This window comes from Dysidea avara, chromosome 1 (genome assembly GCF_963678975.1).
Source record: "Dysidea avara chromosome 1, odDysAvar1.4, whole genome shotgun sequence".
In the NCBI taxonomy this organism is placed as follows: Eukaryota; Metazoa; Porifera; class Demospongiae; order Dictyoceratida; family Dysideidae; genus Dysidea; species Dysidea avara.
The window spans coordinates 62,813,248-62,831,512 of record NC_089272.1 but is presented as its reverse complement, the minus strand read 5'-3'; the positions used below and the strand labels follow the sequence as shown (position 1 = coordinate 62,831,512).

Genomic DNA, 18,265 nt, shown 5'->3' with positions numbered 1-18,265 from the left:
GACTGTAAATAATATGGTTACCATGGTGACCGAGCAGACTACGCTTGCCAATGAGCCCATGTTGGTGGTAATTAGGTATAATAATATTATTTTGAGATTAGTAGTGGTGATATAGCAACATACATTGGAGAGATGATTGTGGCACGGAAAAATGTATGTTCACTGTTGTGCAAGGGTACATTGCATACATACTGTCACAACACTTAATTCAAGCTTACGCAAGCAATACATGTACAATTACATATCATAGCTTTAAGTTATACATCAAATTTGTGTGACATCAATGACATCATAAAAGTACGAATAAATATAAAAGCATGTACAGCACTTAACACATGCAGATGACATTGATTATCCATTCATCAACCATAATAGTTTTTTCATATCACAAAGTTCAGGCTACATAGAAGCCTGCTGTTAACCACACCGCTATGCTACCAGGAGGAATTGTAGGGACTAGTATGAGAACTCTTCATGTATCTGAATATGCTACAAGCAAAAGAAATAGAAAATTGCTTTATAGTTGGGGAACTCACCATTATATTGATCAAACTTAAGATGGCAATCTAAGAATGACATCACAGCCTTCGCAGAATACACACATCATCTCCATATGATTCATGAACATAAGACTGTTCCATACTGTATGTTCCAGTAGCAATGTGATCAGCCTCATTGCAGGAAATGGGTTGTCAACCCACAACCCATCCTGACAAGTATGACGTGGAGAATCCAGCAGCCACAATCAGATGCATATGACTTCCAGGGTAGGTCACGGTATCTCTTAAACCCAATCTGAGAGACACAACACATGCCATTACAAACTTATAAACAATACAGATTAATCACAAAAATTGAAATTCTATCTCTCTACTTGGAATATTAGATCATACTAAACACATAATAATGCGTGCTCCTGACCTTACAATAATTAGTCCTCTTAACAACCTTCTACAAGCCTATCAATATATCAATAGCCAGTAACATTGTAGATATATACACTGGTTAGGATCCTTCTGTGGCAAAGTGGCCAGAAAGAACTGCCGCAGGATATAGCATTGTGAAAGCTATGCTGCATGCTATATTGATTTATGGGCCTGTCAGTAATGTATCATGTAATTACCACTTTCACACCTCAGAACAAGAACCATCCAGACAACGTTCCATGTAGGTTGGCCCATACGTAGCCCGGGCTATAACTGGGAAGCCATAATACAGACGGTAAGGCCAAAATTGATTGGGATTTATTCATGTGATTAGTATGCATGAGTTAAGATTTGGCCACGAAAACTACTCAGATGGAAAGTGTTTTGTTGTCCTCACTATCCTACGAGTTGAAAAACATTAGGCTAATGTGGGAACTACTGCTATAGCTTATTCACCAAGTGTTTCTGCATGCTTTTGAGTATGGACCACACCCCCATTACCAATAACATGAAATTACCACTCTACACAAAATAATCACTCTACAAGCATGTTGTACCCATCTAGATTTTAAGTAAACTCAGTGATTTCAATAGCTCTGATTAAAACATTAAATTTGCATAACCAAACTACTTCATGATTACTTGTAAAACCTAGCCAGAACATACAAGCTGCTAACCCATTATCAAAATTTTTAAGCATGCATATAATTTATTATGATATATCCAGTGGTTGCACTTGTAGGTATTCGATCACCTGGTGCAGGCTATTAGTTAGGTAAGCGGCAATTACATATTCTGATATGTATGCCCTCATGCCAGTGCTACACACTAAAACAGTCTCTTACAGGTCTGGCACATACATGCACTCTGTTGCTATGGTGACTACTGTTGTCACTGGTTACTGTATTGCTTTTGTTTGTAAGGTCCTGCACTAGTTAATACGTACCATACTGGTTTACACACTACACCATTATATTTATAACTTTCCCAGTAAGTGCTACATTTCATTGTGGGATTAGAAATACAGCATTGTTTGAGCTCCCTGTACACACTACAATAATGCTACTCCTTGCATTAAGTATCATACAGTATGACAGTATTGTATAGTGGGGAAGACCGAGGAGTGGGAATGGCCCACAAAAATATCACCGCAAAATTTGCCTCAATTTCTCCTCACAATGACGTAGTGTAACAGTATTGTTTGGGTAAAGCCATGCCTTCAGATTGACCTGAAACATTTTCATCAAGTTGCTACAGAAGTTAAAAAAAGAAATTTATTTAATAGAATTTTCTACTGCCTTACTGAACTACCTGTACGCATTACAATAATGCTCCTTGCATTAAACATTTGATTAATGAAAAGCTTTGGATAATGCTACAATTCCATGTATTTTGTAATTTAATTATTTTTATAAAAGCTTTTTAAACCACAATGTACTATTCTCTTAACAGTTTTATCATCTGTCTAGAGGATCTAGTGTATTTCACCAGAAACTCAACATGGGAGGGATAAAGTGTGGAAAAAGTGGAGCTGTATTGGAACATTTCATGGACGCTTGATATAAGGTGATTATTGATAGACTGTGTACTAGTGTAATATTATATGTTTAAGGACTCAAACGATCATCTTGTGCTCAGGATATTGAAGAACAAGAAACTCAACATGGGAGGGATACAATACAAAGAAATGGAGCTGTGGTAGGCAATTTCAGGGACACTTGATATACTTTGGCTAAGGTGATTGTCAATACACTGTGTACTGGTGTAATATTATATGTTTTAGGACTTGGAAGTGAAGTATAGTGTAAGCCCTTAAGAATCAAACCTTTCTAGTTGACCTAGTTGTTTTAGATTTTGGAACTTGACTATTATCAAAACATGAATAGGTGGTGTTTGGTAAAGAGGGTGGTCTTTATAAAAGGTGACTATGAAGTGGTCTTATTTATAGGGTCATTAAGTATATCGTATTCCTTAGCCATTTTTGAAATGTGTGGTCTTTGCATGGAGGTGATCGTTGTAAGAAGGTAGTCTTTAAGAGGTGGACATTAAACAAGGGTTTACTCTAGGGTACATTTACATGACAATTTGACCATTTTTGTTTTCCATTTCCATTGCCCCATTAATTTGTCTGTACAGTGTGTTGAAAAATGCGATATGTAGACACACCCTGTAGTAGGAAAGTGTTGTCCACTGACTAATTGCTCATTGTAAAACTCAATTACTTTATCAGCTCCTTGTTAATGCACTAGTCATATACCAAAAATCTTGACTCACTCACTCACACACACACACACACACACACACAAACATACACACACTGCACACACACATACATGCACGCACGCACTTGATTAACCACTATATGCACACAATATATACTCTATGAAGATGGCAATTACACTCGGACTCCACAAATAAAGCAAGCTTAAAATTACACTTATATACCATGAAATACAGTTTTTCGAAATAATAAAGTTCTATTTCAGAGGATATTATTGCTGAATGATTACAATTATGTCACTTGTATTGTATTGTATTGTATTAATGCTTTACAGTGACCAGCACTGAAGGTCTGCAGCAACATGTGCTGCAGCCTTAGGATTACCTAACCTAATTTCAAGGACTTAGACTTAGTGACTTATAGCTGAAAAGGTGTAACAGAAAAGGGGCCAAAGTAAGGAAAAAAAAAATCCCTCCAACCCCAGGAATCGAACTGCAGGTCACCCAATGTCTAGTCGGGGCCACACTCAGTCTCCTCCAGGAGGGATGGATTTTTCTTCCTTAATCCTAAAGTATTTATTGGTCTACAATCTGTTGCCGACGTTGATGTGTTAGTGTTTGCAATGTGCAAGTTTCCTAGAAAGTTAGATAGTACAAAAGACAGTATAATGAGTTTAATTTGTTAGCTTGATTGCTATGATTTCTTAAAGCATCACATACTAACTGAAACCACATTGTCAAATATTTTAGATTACAGAAATGCACACATACTATATTGCCAATTCTGGCTGGTGCATGCATAGTGAACACCCTTTATACAGTGAAACCTGTTTATTCCGGTCATCATGGGACAAATTTTTCTGACCTCATTAAGGTGGTGGCTGCATTAAACAGGTCACTTTGTACAAAGTTAGCACATGTGGGGATTTTTATAATGGCCAGTTTAGACAGGTGACCTCTTTATGCAGTGACCTGATTGGACAGGTTTCACTGTAATACAAAACATCTTAGACCAATTTTGTTAAGGGGACCTCTAAAACAAATCAAGGTAGCTATTTAAATTTTAGGATGCAACTTTTCAGTAGGTTCATGCTGTAACATACTAAATAGAGACACAGTAAGTATTGCCATGCAATGTTTACTTACATACACAATATCATAGAAATCATGGCTTAACTGGCCATGGATTAGAAACTACACATGTATAATTACTATTATGTAGCTACACCTCAAAGACAACAATACCAAGTCGACTCAAATGTTTTTAATTTGCATAGTCAGTGCATGTGGAATATGCACTGGCCATCATCATACAATGTGCCGAGAGTACGTGTGTGAGTTTTTAGCCATAAGACACTAATAATGTTGGAAGGTGCCACTATCAGATACACTGGAGGATCTTCTAAGGGATTTAGTCAATGATCAATGACTGTCATCCACTAAACAATATTGTATTATAGCTAGCTGTAATTCTTTCGCTGTTCTTTTTCCACCCATCTAAAAAGACTAATAATAATCCAGAACCCAGGTAGCTACTATTGTAGCTAGCTAGCTACATCCTGTATATACATCTGACCATAGATGAATAGCAAATACTTCCCCAGTTACTATAGTAACTCACATTTTCCATAACACAAGAAATTAGTTTCTCAGCTCGTAAGAGTTGCGCCCAATTCTCGGCCCAATCATACACCTACGTAGCAGTTTCCAGTGAGTTTAAGTAGTCCTTTGACCATAACTCACTACTAGTGCCTGTAAGTGTAATTGATTCCACGTGATCAAGAATCGGGTGGGCACGTGATTTACTGCTGTAGTCCGCTGTTGTCAGCCTAATGGAAGACATGTCCGAAAAAGCATTGCAAACATACAGTGATGGTGTTGAGAAGATCTTCGAGAAGGAAAATGATATAACGCTTTTGTCTGCAGCAGAAGAAGAAGATATAACTTTACCTTCGGCAACGGCAGAGTTGACCCTACCATCCGCAGCGGATGATGAAGAAATATCACTACCTTCCGCTACTGATGAAACGGAAATGCCTTCCGGTGATGAAGAGGCCGAGGAAACTCCTATTCATGATAACAGTCATCCCATTGATAATGAAACGAGGAACTCGCTGTCAGCGTTATCATCTACACCGCTGATGAGTAGCACCCCCAAAAAGACTTGCACTAATGCTTCTGCTATGATAACCCATTCGTACTTGACAACATCTAATGATGATGATTGCTTGCTCAACTCTCTTGATGAATCGGCCACACAACATTGGCAGTTGTCATCAGTATTGAATTTTAGTGGCTGTGGAACCATGTGTGCTACCAAACTTCATGGATTAACTCATCATGACATTCTAAGAGCACACAGTTTTTTTGACAGCAGAAATCGGCAAGAGCAAAGCGATTACATCATACAATTCCTTGTGATGAATTGCCCATATGACAAAAACGGAGATAGGAATATCACTTTCACAATCCAGGGTAAACTAGTATGTATGAAATTGTGGTTAGAAGTTTTATCAGTATCTATATCTCGATTTTATCGTCTCCGTCAGCAATTCATATAATTTGGAGGAGTTACAAGTATTGTAAAGGCCAGGCGTTCATTGGCACCAAGAACATTAGAAGCAATAGCTTGGATGGAAAATTATTTCCAGCGTGTGGGAGATAAACGACCTGACAAGGCTGATGCTATTTATCTGCCAACCTGCCTTACTGAAAAGAAATTATTTGAAATTTACGTGGAAGATGTGTATCAGGGTGACATGACTAAAGCTATCGGTCGATCATGCTTCAATACATTGTTTAATACCAACTTCAAGCATGTTACAATTCCTAAGGTGAGTGTGCATGTTGTGTTATTAATGTACCATACTATTGTACTTTGTTCACTGTCCAAGAGGTAATGGCTAAATAATTTTGTTTTCTAATTAGTTATCATGTGATGTTGTCACCTTTTCCTGTGTACTGAAGCCACACTTTCTATAATATTAACACTTTCTTTCATCATATCAATACTCAAATTGATCAAAGTGCCATTGAAACAGTGTAGCATAGGTTGGCCATGTAGTGCATCACATTTTGGTAGTAAATTTCTTGGTGATAGTATATGCTGTATAGTAGGGTCAAAAAGGTTTGGACATTCCTGTGCAAAATATGTGACCCAGTCTGGGAAAACTGGTCTTATCGCCTATTTAAAAGTATCAAAAAACGCCGGTTTTAAGTTTAGTGTGTTGTAGCTCACCAATGGTTAAAGCTATGTGTACCAAATTTTCACACGTTTTACACCAATTCCTTACCTTCCACAGCATCTACTGTGCAAGTAGCCAACAACTAAGTTTCCCGCCATTTTAGATAGTTATTGAACCGAAGTTGACTATATCAGGTGAGCTGCAAAATGGGTGGGAGGTGGGGGGGCCTAGAAGGAGGGTAAGATGGTATTCAAAAATTGAAAAGGAAGGCGTAGGGAGGAATTAGGCCAAGTTTAGGGCCATTGAGGTCTCAAAATAGGTTAAAATGAAAAGGAGATTCACAGTAGAGGTACTTATTCAACACCACAGAGCTGTACAGCCACATACGTTCATCCCCAGGCTGAACAGAGCTCCATTAAGGCCCCACACCGCACGTACGGATCACCATTGGGCTTGGGAAAAGCAGCCAGCAAAACCAAGTCTAGCTGATTTTGATTGTGGAATTAGATAGTTTATTCATGTAGCTTTGTGTCCTGGATGAAAATCGAATCTGTTGGCATGGGCGATAAAACCGGTTTTCTCAGACTGGGTCACATATATCATCCCTAAAACCACATCCTTGGTTTTTCATCATGGCTTAGCCATACTGGTTATAATCCGAGATTGCATCCAGAGTGATTCCAAAGTTTCAATGGATATCTGAATTTATTGTAAGAGTTAATAATATGCCCACGGGAAGGAGGGTATGTAGTCTTGTAATAGATGATTTCATAGTTAAATGGCCTCTTTCCTGTGTAAGGTAGACTAGCTAGTATATTTTCGAAATTAACTACATAGATTATCACAGACACGAAAGCATGCGTTCAACCTGGCCTGCATGCTGTTGTAACAAAGAGCATGGTTGATACTAGAGTTGCAACGAACAGTGTAGACGTATCGATATACTGCCCCTGGTGTATCACAATACAGTTATATCTTGCACAATACAGCGATATATTGCACAATACAAATGGGAGAATAAACAATGGTCATGTTGTTTTTTTAATGTTTATTTTTTAAGGAAATAAGTGAGCTAATCTTTCTTTGAGAAGCATTGCATACCGTTCAGTTTAACCACAATATACAATAATTTGATTGTCAGCCATGTTAACAAACCATGATATATCATGATACACGATATATCGATTCAGTTTGACTTTGTATCGATTCATTGATATTGTCTTAGATTAAATACACAAAAATTAAACAAACAGGAGTGAAATTAGGAATTTTAAACTTGAGTAGGAGCTGTGGAAAAAAATACATGGAGCTATAATAGTTGGGTGTGATTTGTAAACCTGTACATACTGTGTCATATGAAAGAAGAATGCTGGACATGGATTTGCTTCTGAACTGTGTGCTCTGACTGAATATGTTCCACCCATTACATAATGTTAACAGAACAAGTACTAGTAGCATCTCTGTAATTGCCAAGAAAATGAAAGGTGGTTTTGTTTATGCCAATTAATACCTACATTGTAGCTAGTGGAGAAAAGTTTCTTCAGCATTGTAAACTATAATTGTAAACCAATTTATTCTGCTCTGCAGTTTACCCTTTCTCCAGCTCAACTAACAATCTATCCATGAATGAAATGCCACATGGTCCCCATCCTAAATCAGTACTACTAGAGATTGGTTGTCACCTTGCACTTTCATTCCCCATCATTACCCATCATCCTTTCCTGCCTCCCAAGTATATGTTTGTGCAATAACTGTGGTAAAGTAGATATTATAGTTTAAGCATTACTGAATTCGAGTTGAGTATATACAGTATTATGTGGTCTCCAGGGTAAAGGAGTTTCAGATATAGTTTGTATGTGTACATGTGTGTACGATTATCCTTGTACAGTAATAGTGTATGTAAAGTTATGAATTACATGTGTTTTCACTATAGAGTTGTCGCTTCACTAAATGTGACTTCTGTACGCTGATAAAAATAGAATTAGCCAGGACTACTACCAGCTAAGAAGAAAGACAAAAACTAAGGGATTTGTTAGACCAGCACATCAATGACCAGGAGTAAGTATTACACTTTGCATTTATTATTTATTACAAAACAGTTGGTATTTGCTCAGCTGGTCACAGCATATTGTTAACAAGAAGAATTCTGTGCCAAAACACTCATGAAATATGTGTGTGTTAAGTTGAATTGTGACAATGCTGCCCTGTAAGGCCTCGTATTAGTTAAACAAAAATCTCAGTGCCATCTTTATAGGAAAATCATTTTTCCATTGAAACAACTTGGCGGTATTGTTTAAGCAGGTAGTGCTAAAAGCTGGAATAGAACGGGAGTTGTGCCATGTTGAAAAATCGTTTCTGTAGATTGTACACCGTTTCCAACTGTCACATAGCAAATAGAATTGTGCTAAAGTTAGTTTTCTTCTACTTGCAAATCACTTGCTCGAAATTTGTATTTAATGCCCACTGCAAGAATGCATTTTGCAATCACGTACATTGAAAAACAATCATTTAACCTGCTACACTATTATTTTGTAAGCATTGTATACATATAATTCACAGCCACTAACATACACTGTGGTTAGCTCTAGTAAACTCCATTGCTGCTGTTGGCAAACTTCAGAAACCCATCCTCACTGTTACTAAAAAGCTTTGGAAGCAACAATAACATGAAAATACTACAGTAGTTTACCTTTTAGAGTGATAAGGAAGTAATTCTACATCAGAATTAAACAGAATTTGATGAATTGGTAAGAACACAATAATATTATGCCATGTGGCAGGCATTAAATAGAAACTTTGACAGTGCGATTTCTAGTATGTGTATAAGTAGGGAAACTAACTGTAGCACAATTCTAGTCTCTTTGTGGCAGTTGAAAACAGTGCGAAATCCTTTAAAAACATTTTTTCTGCTAGATGCGTGTCCCAATTGGTTCCGTTCCGTTCCATTCTGTTCTGGCTTTTAGCACTACCCTGTTTAAACATGACCAAAGCCAACAATGCTTTCAGACCAATCCCAAATCTCTTTCCAACAAGATATTAAAATGCAGGAACTAACTGATGCCTCCTGCCAAGGATAACTAGACAAAGGATAAGGCCGAAACTTTATGTCATGTCATCCGGTGGTGTACTTTTCCACCAATTTCAGCATGTACATGCATCATAGACTTCCCTTTTGTCCTTCAATTTTTTTTACAGCCAACACTTGGTGTCAATTCTTGGTAGCACGCGACCTGCCCGTAAGCGTTTTCTTGTTTTAATGATACATTTGATGTTAGATGGACTAGTCTTATTCCATAAAGGTGAGTAAGACTTTTCTAAGCTGGTTTTTAAAAAGGCAGCATTTTGGTGTCACGAATCATTTCAGGCGATCCCTACTTAAACAGTACTAAGCAGCCAAGTTTCTTTGTATGCATGTATTCAAAGCCCTGTTGTGTAGCTCAAAAGCAGCCAAAGCTGCATGTGTGCTATGAAATGTTACAGGTTTTGGTAATTGAATTCGTCACTTTGGCAAATGAATTTGTCCCTTTGGCAAATGAATTTGTCATAATTAAATTGTCTTCAAGAAAACATCTACCAATCACAAAGTGAATGATTTTCGCCATGGAGAGTTATACTTGAGACATTAGAAGGTAATTGAAGTTGATTGTACACGAAGCTGATAGCTGTCTGGCAAGTTAATTAACTTGTTCTCGAGTGACCACACCCATTGCTAATGGCATAGTATGGTTGCAAATGTTGCTGAAGAAGCTGTAGTGGAAGAATTATCACCTTATGAGAAGTTGTTTACTACAGTTGTACCTGAACAAGGTCTTGTAGCAGCTGCTACATTTTGTTTTTGTGTTTTTCCAGCTGCCAATCTTGTTACAGATGAATTCAAATGCCAAAGTGACAAATTCAATTACCAACAAGAGGAATTCATTTGTCAAAGTAACAAATTCAATTGCCAAAAGCAGTAACTTATAGTGCTAGGGTTCCAGTGATAAAAGATATGAATGATGGTATGACAAAAAAAGCTATGAGGAAATCATATTTTTAACATTGAACAGAGATAGACCGTATTCCAAATGATGTCACACAAATTTTCTATTTTGGGGGACTCTTATATTTTCAAGTATTATCACCAATGGCGATCCGAGATTTTGAGGATTAATATAGAGGCTAACAAACAAGATATTGAAGCGAAACTACCGGGTTTGGTTATTCCAACAAAGGAACAATAGTATTTCTTCTAAACTTTGAAAAATGGCTGAAAATTTCTAACCAGGCATTAGAGAATAGATTTTATACCCTTATAACTGTACCTGTTAGTTTTAGGTCAATTCTTCCAGGATTGAATAGTGATTTGAATCTTATTAAGCCTCTCACTTGAAATTGTGAATATCCCAAATAGCCACAGCCATTTTATTTCATGACGTCATTTGGAAAAAGTCTATTGGTAACTTTCCAATGTAGGGATTTCCCACATAGCAATGTTGTAATAAGCAATGGTCAGTATCAAAGGAGTGGGAACCAGATAACCATGGCTGTCTGTTGTTGAAGGTATTATTTCATTATGTCTTAGCTTTTAGGATATCAGCAGCACAATAGTTCACCCACAAGTTTTTAGTTGACAAATCATATATACTTTGGTGGATACAAGCCGTTAACACATTATCCTAGTCTGTTTGCCATGGGCATGGTTTATAAAGTACTATGTACCATGACATTTGCCTTATATCTTAGGGTACATATATTGGATGACTCATCTGCAAGTGTGGTAACCTGCAGGTATCCTTTGCGAGTGTATTGATATGGGGCCATGTGAATTTCGATTGTGAATAACATACTGCGCATACAATTGCAAACAACAAAAACAAAGGGTTGCTGAGATTGAATGTATACTGTATATGTATTGACACAAGTATTATGGCCTCATAATAAATGAATTCGTTAAGGTACAGTACTTACTTTATTGTTCATGAATGAACTAACGTAATGGATACAATACTGATGGCCAAGCCAAATTGTTTAAGCGCCATACGATGCCCAGTCTATATATGACATTATCTAAGTATCGGTAGGGACCACAAAGGAGTAGGTATGGCCCATGAAAAATATCACCCAAAAACCAACTTCACTTTTCCTTGATGACGATGAGGCAGTATTGGTTAGGAAAAACTAAGCCCAAACAAGCCTTCAGATCAACCCGAATGTTTTCAACAAGTCACTATGAATTCCTATGTTTTAAAATTATTAAACGGAATTTTGTAGTGGGTGACTGACTGACTGACTGCCTGTCTGACTGATTGACTGATACCTTCAGACAAGCATAACTCATTAATGGCTAAGGCTAGAGGCTTGGTTCTTTCACTGTTCAATGTTGCTTTGGCCCAAGAGGTGCCTTTTGGCATACCGCAGTACGTACAATGCATTCTTCATGGATTTACCAGTGACTGCACGTCTTACCTATATACATATGTACTATGTCTGTGTTTCTCATTGATGCATTCCTGAGCACTGATAGTGATATTTGTACATACTTCTCTTTGAAGTAATGAAAATGGTATATACTGTATATAGCTTCAAGTGTGCATATCATAGTTGGTATATACAGCTGTACTTTCATAACAATATAAAACAAAATGATTTCAGCCATTCTGTATGTAAATTTACCATATACATGTGTATACGTGAATGAATTTTATAACATTGTCTTTCTCTTCATAGTCTATTCCAACTGGAAGTCCAAACTTAGTGGAGCCATCTCTACACAAACAAGATGTGCCTCGTTTAAAAAAGGACATTCAAAAATACAAAACGGCTGCATCATTTTCTGAAAAAACTAAAGATGACTGGGGATCTTTACTAGATCAGTTGGAATCAATCTATGGGTGCTTGCCAAAGGAAACACCTCGGTGGATCTTACATCAGCTCCAACCAGTAGAGACTAGGTGTCCAAGTTCTTCAGTTGAGGTACCAGTGCCAGAGAGTGTTTCAAAGCACTTAGAATCAACTAAGAGATTTAGGAAGGTATGCAAATATGTACTCTATATTTGTACTCACCACAGAAGGCTGAAACTTTGGTGATCCATTCCTTGGACACTATAGATAATGCTGAGAAAAAAAAATTAAATTGTGCGAACAAGTTGGGTTTTTGCTGAAACAGTTGCAAATAATATTATGTTGTTAGATTTAGCCAAAGGATCAGTGTGGGTTTTACCCTGGAAATTAAGTGGGCCCACACCACCAATGTTGTCTTGTCTCTTACTTGTAATATAATACACTAACTTTCTTAGTTGCTGTAATTTTGCTTGGGTTAACCATATCAGCCTCGTCAGAGAGTAGTAGTACTGTTTCAGTAGGGATCCCCAAAAATGTTATACTATTGGTATAAGTAATTGGATGGCTGATTGTGGCATTTGAGATTATTGATGATTAATTACTTGATGTACATATGTATTTTGAAATATTCACTAGACAGTGTAATTATGCTTTTAAAATTGGATTTGTTGTGCAAGCTATACGAGCATACATAGTATTTCTAGTACTGAGATATGTATCTTTTATGACATGGTGTGTAGTTTGCATCCACTTTATTTGCTTTTGTAGACCTGGCCAAATTTATTAACATTGTGTGCAGATATACATAGCCCTTGTATACATATACCATTGATTTGATAAGACTAAACTCACCATGAATAGAAACTGTCACAAAATAGACAAATTATTCCATAACTTCAGAAAATGGTTGGCACCTTCTTCACATTGAGTCCTAGCTATGGACTTCCAGTAGAAAGACCAGTTGTACACAAGCAAAAATAATTAAATGAATTTTTTAATTGCATTTGTGCAACCGTGAGCCATTAAAATGTACAGAAACCATTGAGAAATGGACAACCATGAACACACAGTCCATTGCTGTGTAGAATCTAAAGAAGATATCCAACCTTTGAATGCAGCAGTGGGATTTCTCTGCCTAATGGTGTTTGTCTGCTGTAAATATTGCTAAGCCTCTTGCAAGTTATGACCCAGTACAGCTCACTTCACCAGATAATTTTTTTTCTAGCGATGAAGGACAAAGCAGCTGCTTGATTCCATAGTCTAGACAAGGTACAGCACATGAACAAGTGTTACAATCACTTGTACATGCTGTTAGCCTGTTAGCTCATCAGGACAATGTTTTTCTTTAATCAATTCACAACAAACTCTATTGTTTAGATTTGCTAGCATTCCTGAATGGTTTTCGGACTCTGAACTTACTAATACATATAGAAAGCCTAATTTCTAGTTAATGGCTCTATAACTTGGGCATCTTTCATCCTATTCACAGCGAATAACCACGAAAAGATGGAGAAATCACTGTAGTTTCTATTTGCGTACAGATAATTGGAACATACGGTCTACTTTGTAAGTAACAAAGATTTCACCATTAGTTATCATTTTTTTCCCAATGGCTTCAATACATTTTGACAGGCAACCATAGCATCCAGTTGTGACGTAACTGCAATAACGTGCTTTAGAACTTGCATGCAACTGGTCTCTATTCTAAACAATGGCTACCAGCATGATGTGTGTCAAGTAACAGGAAATATAGATGCCATTCTTCGTGACATCGTAATAAGTGAACAGTTGTTGTTATGACAATTTTTCCTGCCAGTCTAGCTAACTTGTATGAGTTTAGAGGTAATTGAAATGTCAGAACTTGATTAGTATCACATGAATATTTATGAGTACTTATATATTCAAGTATTGTTATTATAAGTGTAAATCAAATTGGTATGGTGATTAACACAGCGAAACTACCAGATATGGGTATTAGAGCAATGTGACTAGGAAAACCAGCTGATTCTAATGCAGTATTTGAGAACTGTACAAATTTCTATAATTAAAACCTCCTGAAATTTCAGTGCTTCGCTATCAAAAGATCCTGAAATTTGGGTATCATTTTACCCATACAGTCATTACTCTTTACTTCCTTAACATCCTGGAATTTCAGTACTTTTTATCTGTTTGGTCTTGAAATTTCAGTACCTTCTTACTTATATGGTCTTGAAATTTCAGTACTTTTTATCTGTATGGTCCTAAAATTTCAGTAATTTTAATCTGTATGGTCGTGAAATTTCAGTACCTTCTTACTTGTATGGTCTTGAAATTTCAGTCCTTTTTATCTGTATGGTCCTAAAATTTCAGTAATTTTAATCTGTTTGGTCGTGAAATTTCAGTACCTTCTTACTTGTATGGTCATAAAATTTCAGTACCTTTTTACCTGTATGGTCCTGAAATTTCAATACCATTTTATCCATATCCTAACATTTCGGTGCCTTTTATTCCACATGGTCCTGAAATTTCAGTACGATAAGGTTTTGGAATAGTTTTAAACTCAGATTCATACTTTTTATGCTGTTGCTGTTTACCAACATTCAGATTGTGATTGGTGATAAAAGAACTACTTCATCCAAGGCCATGGATGCCCCTCTAAGAAAGGGAAGCAATCATTATCTACAACCAGAGAAAGTGCTGAAGGAGACTCGTCAGAAAAGCCATTGGAGCAGTTTACTAAAGGGGACTATGTTCTATTGAAATGCGAGCAGTACAAGGACTGGATACCACAGATTGGGCAGGTTTTAACAATAGGTCACGCCAAAGTTAAAATTAAATGGATGGATGACAGTTTTGAAGGCAAATGGTCTCCCTGGAAGTATGGAGGCAGGCAAGTTAGAGTAGAGTTACCTTGAAGATCCATAATCCGATGCATTGAATTCATATAACATGGAGTTACAGGAAACTGACATACCCAAAATTAAAACCGACTACGAGGACATTGAATATGTGTAAATAATATTTGTCACCATTTAGGTAGTTGTATTTAGGAGTGAACTATATGCATGCACATTTATGTAAAATATGCTTACATGTAAATTTGTAGTCTTATTTTCTAAGCATTTTGAAACTTCAGCTATTTGCAAATATGACTAATAAATGACAATTGTCAAATAAATGGTTGCAAAATGTGTTAGTTCCATGCAATATTTGCTTGTGAAATTGCAATAATTTTCAATTATGTTAGAATTTTTCAGAAAATAATGCAAAATGGATTTTCCCATTGTAGTTTGGATCATGTAAAATTAAATAAGTATAATTTTGGTTTAACAGCGAAAACTTATTTTCAACTGACTGCTGTTATTTGTAAACAATAAGTAAAGAAAAACAGTTTTAGTTCATTTTTAGAGAATAAATTAATAATATATAGCTTAAAATAAAGCGTAATAGGCTGTCAGTGCCTACTCATGAGTTTGCAGTACCATATTACTGTAGTCATTGTATGCTCACCATCTTTCTGTATAATTGCATGTATGTATAGCTATAGAACATACTTTTAGTAAAGGTTTTATAGGAGGGATATACTGATGTGCCCATGGACTCTGCATCTCTTGATCACATAAATTAGGGAACCTATAGGATTTCATGAGGGAGGATGTTAAATTATTCACAGATCACAGTATATAATGGTCATGACTTTGTTAAAAGTAAGTTAAGCTTGTATATGTGTGGAGCTATAAATTGAGTATAGAATCCCTAGAAACAGGTGCTTACTTTCAACCAAACATTGAAATTATAATGTTATTATGCATGTATTTTACCCATATGTCTATATCAAACACAAATAAAGAAAGGAGTGTACAGCTACAGTACAAGTGGTGCAAGACACTTATGTCAAATATGCAATCATAGTAAAAAGCATATTTAAATAAGCTGGAATGTTATGCCAGCATAATGCTAGCATATTAGGTATATTTCAAACTATGGAGCTTAATTCTATGAAAATTGATTGATATACTCCCTAATAGAGCAGTCAGTAGAGATAAGTGCATTGTACATAGCTCCTTAGATTGATACTCTCTAATAGAACAGTCACTTTGTAGTGAAATACTCTAATAGAGCATCCACTGATTAAAATGTTTTAAGATTATTGTAAGAAATGTTGCTAGGAGTATAATGGGAACACTGAAGAGCATAATAGGTGGAAATTTTGGGAACTTCCTGAAAGCAGTTTGGGCAACAGTTTGAGCATATTTGACTCACCATTATGAGCGGGTGATAAAAGAATTGCTCATTACTGCTTTTCATACACCATTATATTATACACTTGGCCTGATGTGTTTTCTGAATGTTCTCAATATAGTTAATGCTTGTAACTTTATACTTCAGCTTTATGTGCTTTATTTCTAAAATGTGACCTGGTCTGACAAAACCAGTCTTATTATAGCCTTTTCAAATATCAACATTTGATAACTCCGTGCCTTTATGTATCTTTCTTACCATGTAATTATAGTGCTATGCAACACTATAAGCTGACCAAGTTATGCATGCACAAGACAAGTTATAAAATTATTCCTACAATTGTAGGAATAATTCCTACGCTTATAGGAGTTTGTTATGTCTGCCCATTGTGCCATGTGTAGGAATCTTTCTTACAAAATTCAACAGTATGGGAATATTTCCTACAAGATTTCTTAATAATTATAGCCCTATACGTGTAGGAACCATGCTTCCTACACAAAGCTGAATTTTGGTACATTACATAAAATTTGCTGTTTTGAGGAAAACTTGTCACAACTTGAAGTTTTGGCTTCTTATTTAGTTTGGAACATGTTCATTATGATGTTCAAGAAACTTTTGGCAACAAAATGTGCTGCTGTGTTATAAGGAACATATTTTAGCTTGCGACTATAAAGTAAAGAGTTGCTTCCCCGAGTCAGACTTTTGATGTCCTATTAGAATAAGCGACTGCTTTTTAGAGTATCTCAATCTTATTTGCTTTTAAATGCCAGCACAATTTAAGCCCATCATTATTTCAAAAATTGTTCAAGCCCAGAGGGCTACATTTAATGGTGCAAAACAATGAGGTAAGCAATAATATCCAAAATATCATTGTAAAATTCCACCAATAACATACTTATTATTACACTGAACAGTTATAGCTAGCTTGGAATTGCTGTGAGTATACATAGAGCTTAAGTTTCTGGCATGCACAGATGCACACAAACGTATATACATGTATACAACATTACACATATGCGCGCAACACAAAGATGTGCATACCACACACACAAGTACAGAGGCATGCTACACACGTGCACACACACGTGCACACACACGTGCACACACACGTGCACACACTCGTGCACACACACACACACGTGCACACACACACACGTGCACACACACACACACGTGCACACACACACACACACGTGCACACACACACACACACACACGTGCACACACACACACGTACACACACACGTGCACACACACGTGCACACACACACAAACACGTGCACACACACACACACGTGCACACACACACACACGTGCACACACACACACACACACACGTGCACACACACACACACACGTGCACACACACACACACACGTGCACACACACACACACACACGTGCACACACACACACACACGTGCACGCACACACACACACACACACACACACACACACGTGCACACACACACACACACACACACACACACACACACACACACACACACACACACACACACACACACACACACACATGCACACACACACACGTGCACACACACACACACACGTGCACACACACACACACACACACGTGCACACACACACACACACACGTGCACACACACACACACACACACGTGCACACACACACACACGTGCACACACACACACACACACACACACACGTGCACACACACACACACGTGCACACACACACACACACACACGTGCACACACACACACACGTGCACACACACACACACACACACACACACACGTGCACACACACACACACTACACACACACACACACACACACACACACACACACACACACACACACACACACACACAATGTACTAAACACTACATAAAATTTGGATGCTTCATAT

At 37.1% G+C, this 18,265-nt stretch overlaps 3 long non-coding RNA genes across 4 annotated transcripts; 1 reads left to right on the top strand and 2 right to left on the bottom strand.

The window, feature by feature from the left end:
- Positions 1-84: 84 nt before the first annotated feature.
- On the bottom strand, positions 85-5,835 carry LOC136240139 (uncharacterized). 2 transcript variants are annotated; one of them, XR_010693685.1, is made up of 4 exons: positions 5,097-5,835; positions 4,768-5,034; positions 537-795; positions 85-489 (listed from the first exon to the last, which is right to left on the bottom strand). It is a non-coding gene; the product is annotated as an uncharacterized lncRNA (long non-coding RNA). The 2 variants fall into 2 exon arrangements; XR_010693684.1 differs by having other exon boundaries at positions 4,768-5,799.
- Positions 4,939-15,265, top strand: LOC136240146 (uncharacterized). Its single transcript, XR_010693687.1, has 4 exons — positions 4,939-5,980; positions 8,265-8,389; positions 12,038-12,340; positions 14,735-15,265. It is a non-coding gene; the product is annotated as an uncharacterized lncRNA (long non-coding RNA).
- On the bottom strand, positions 11,912-15,425 carry LOC136240150 (uncharacterized). Its single transcript, XR_010693688.1, has 2 exons — positions 12,374-15,425; positions 11,912-12,323 (listed from the first exon to the last, which is right to left on the bottom strand). It is a non-coding gene; the product is annotated as an uncharacterized lncRNA (long non-coding RNA).
- Positions 15,426-18,265: the final 2,840 nt, after the last annotated feature.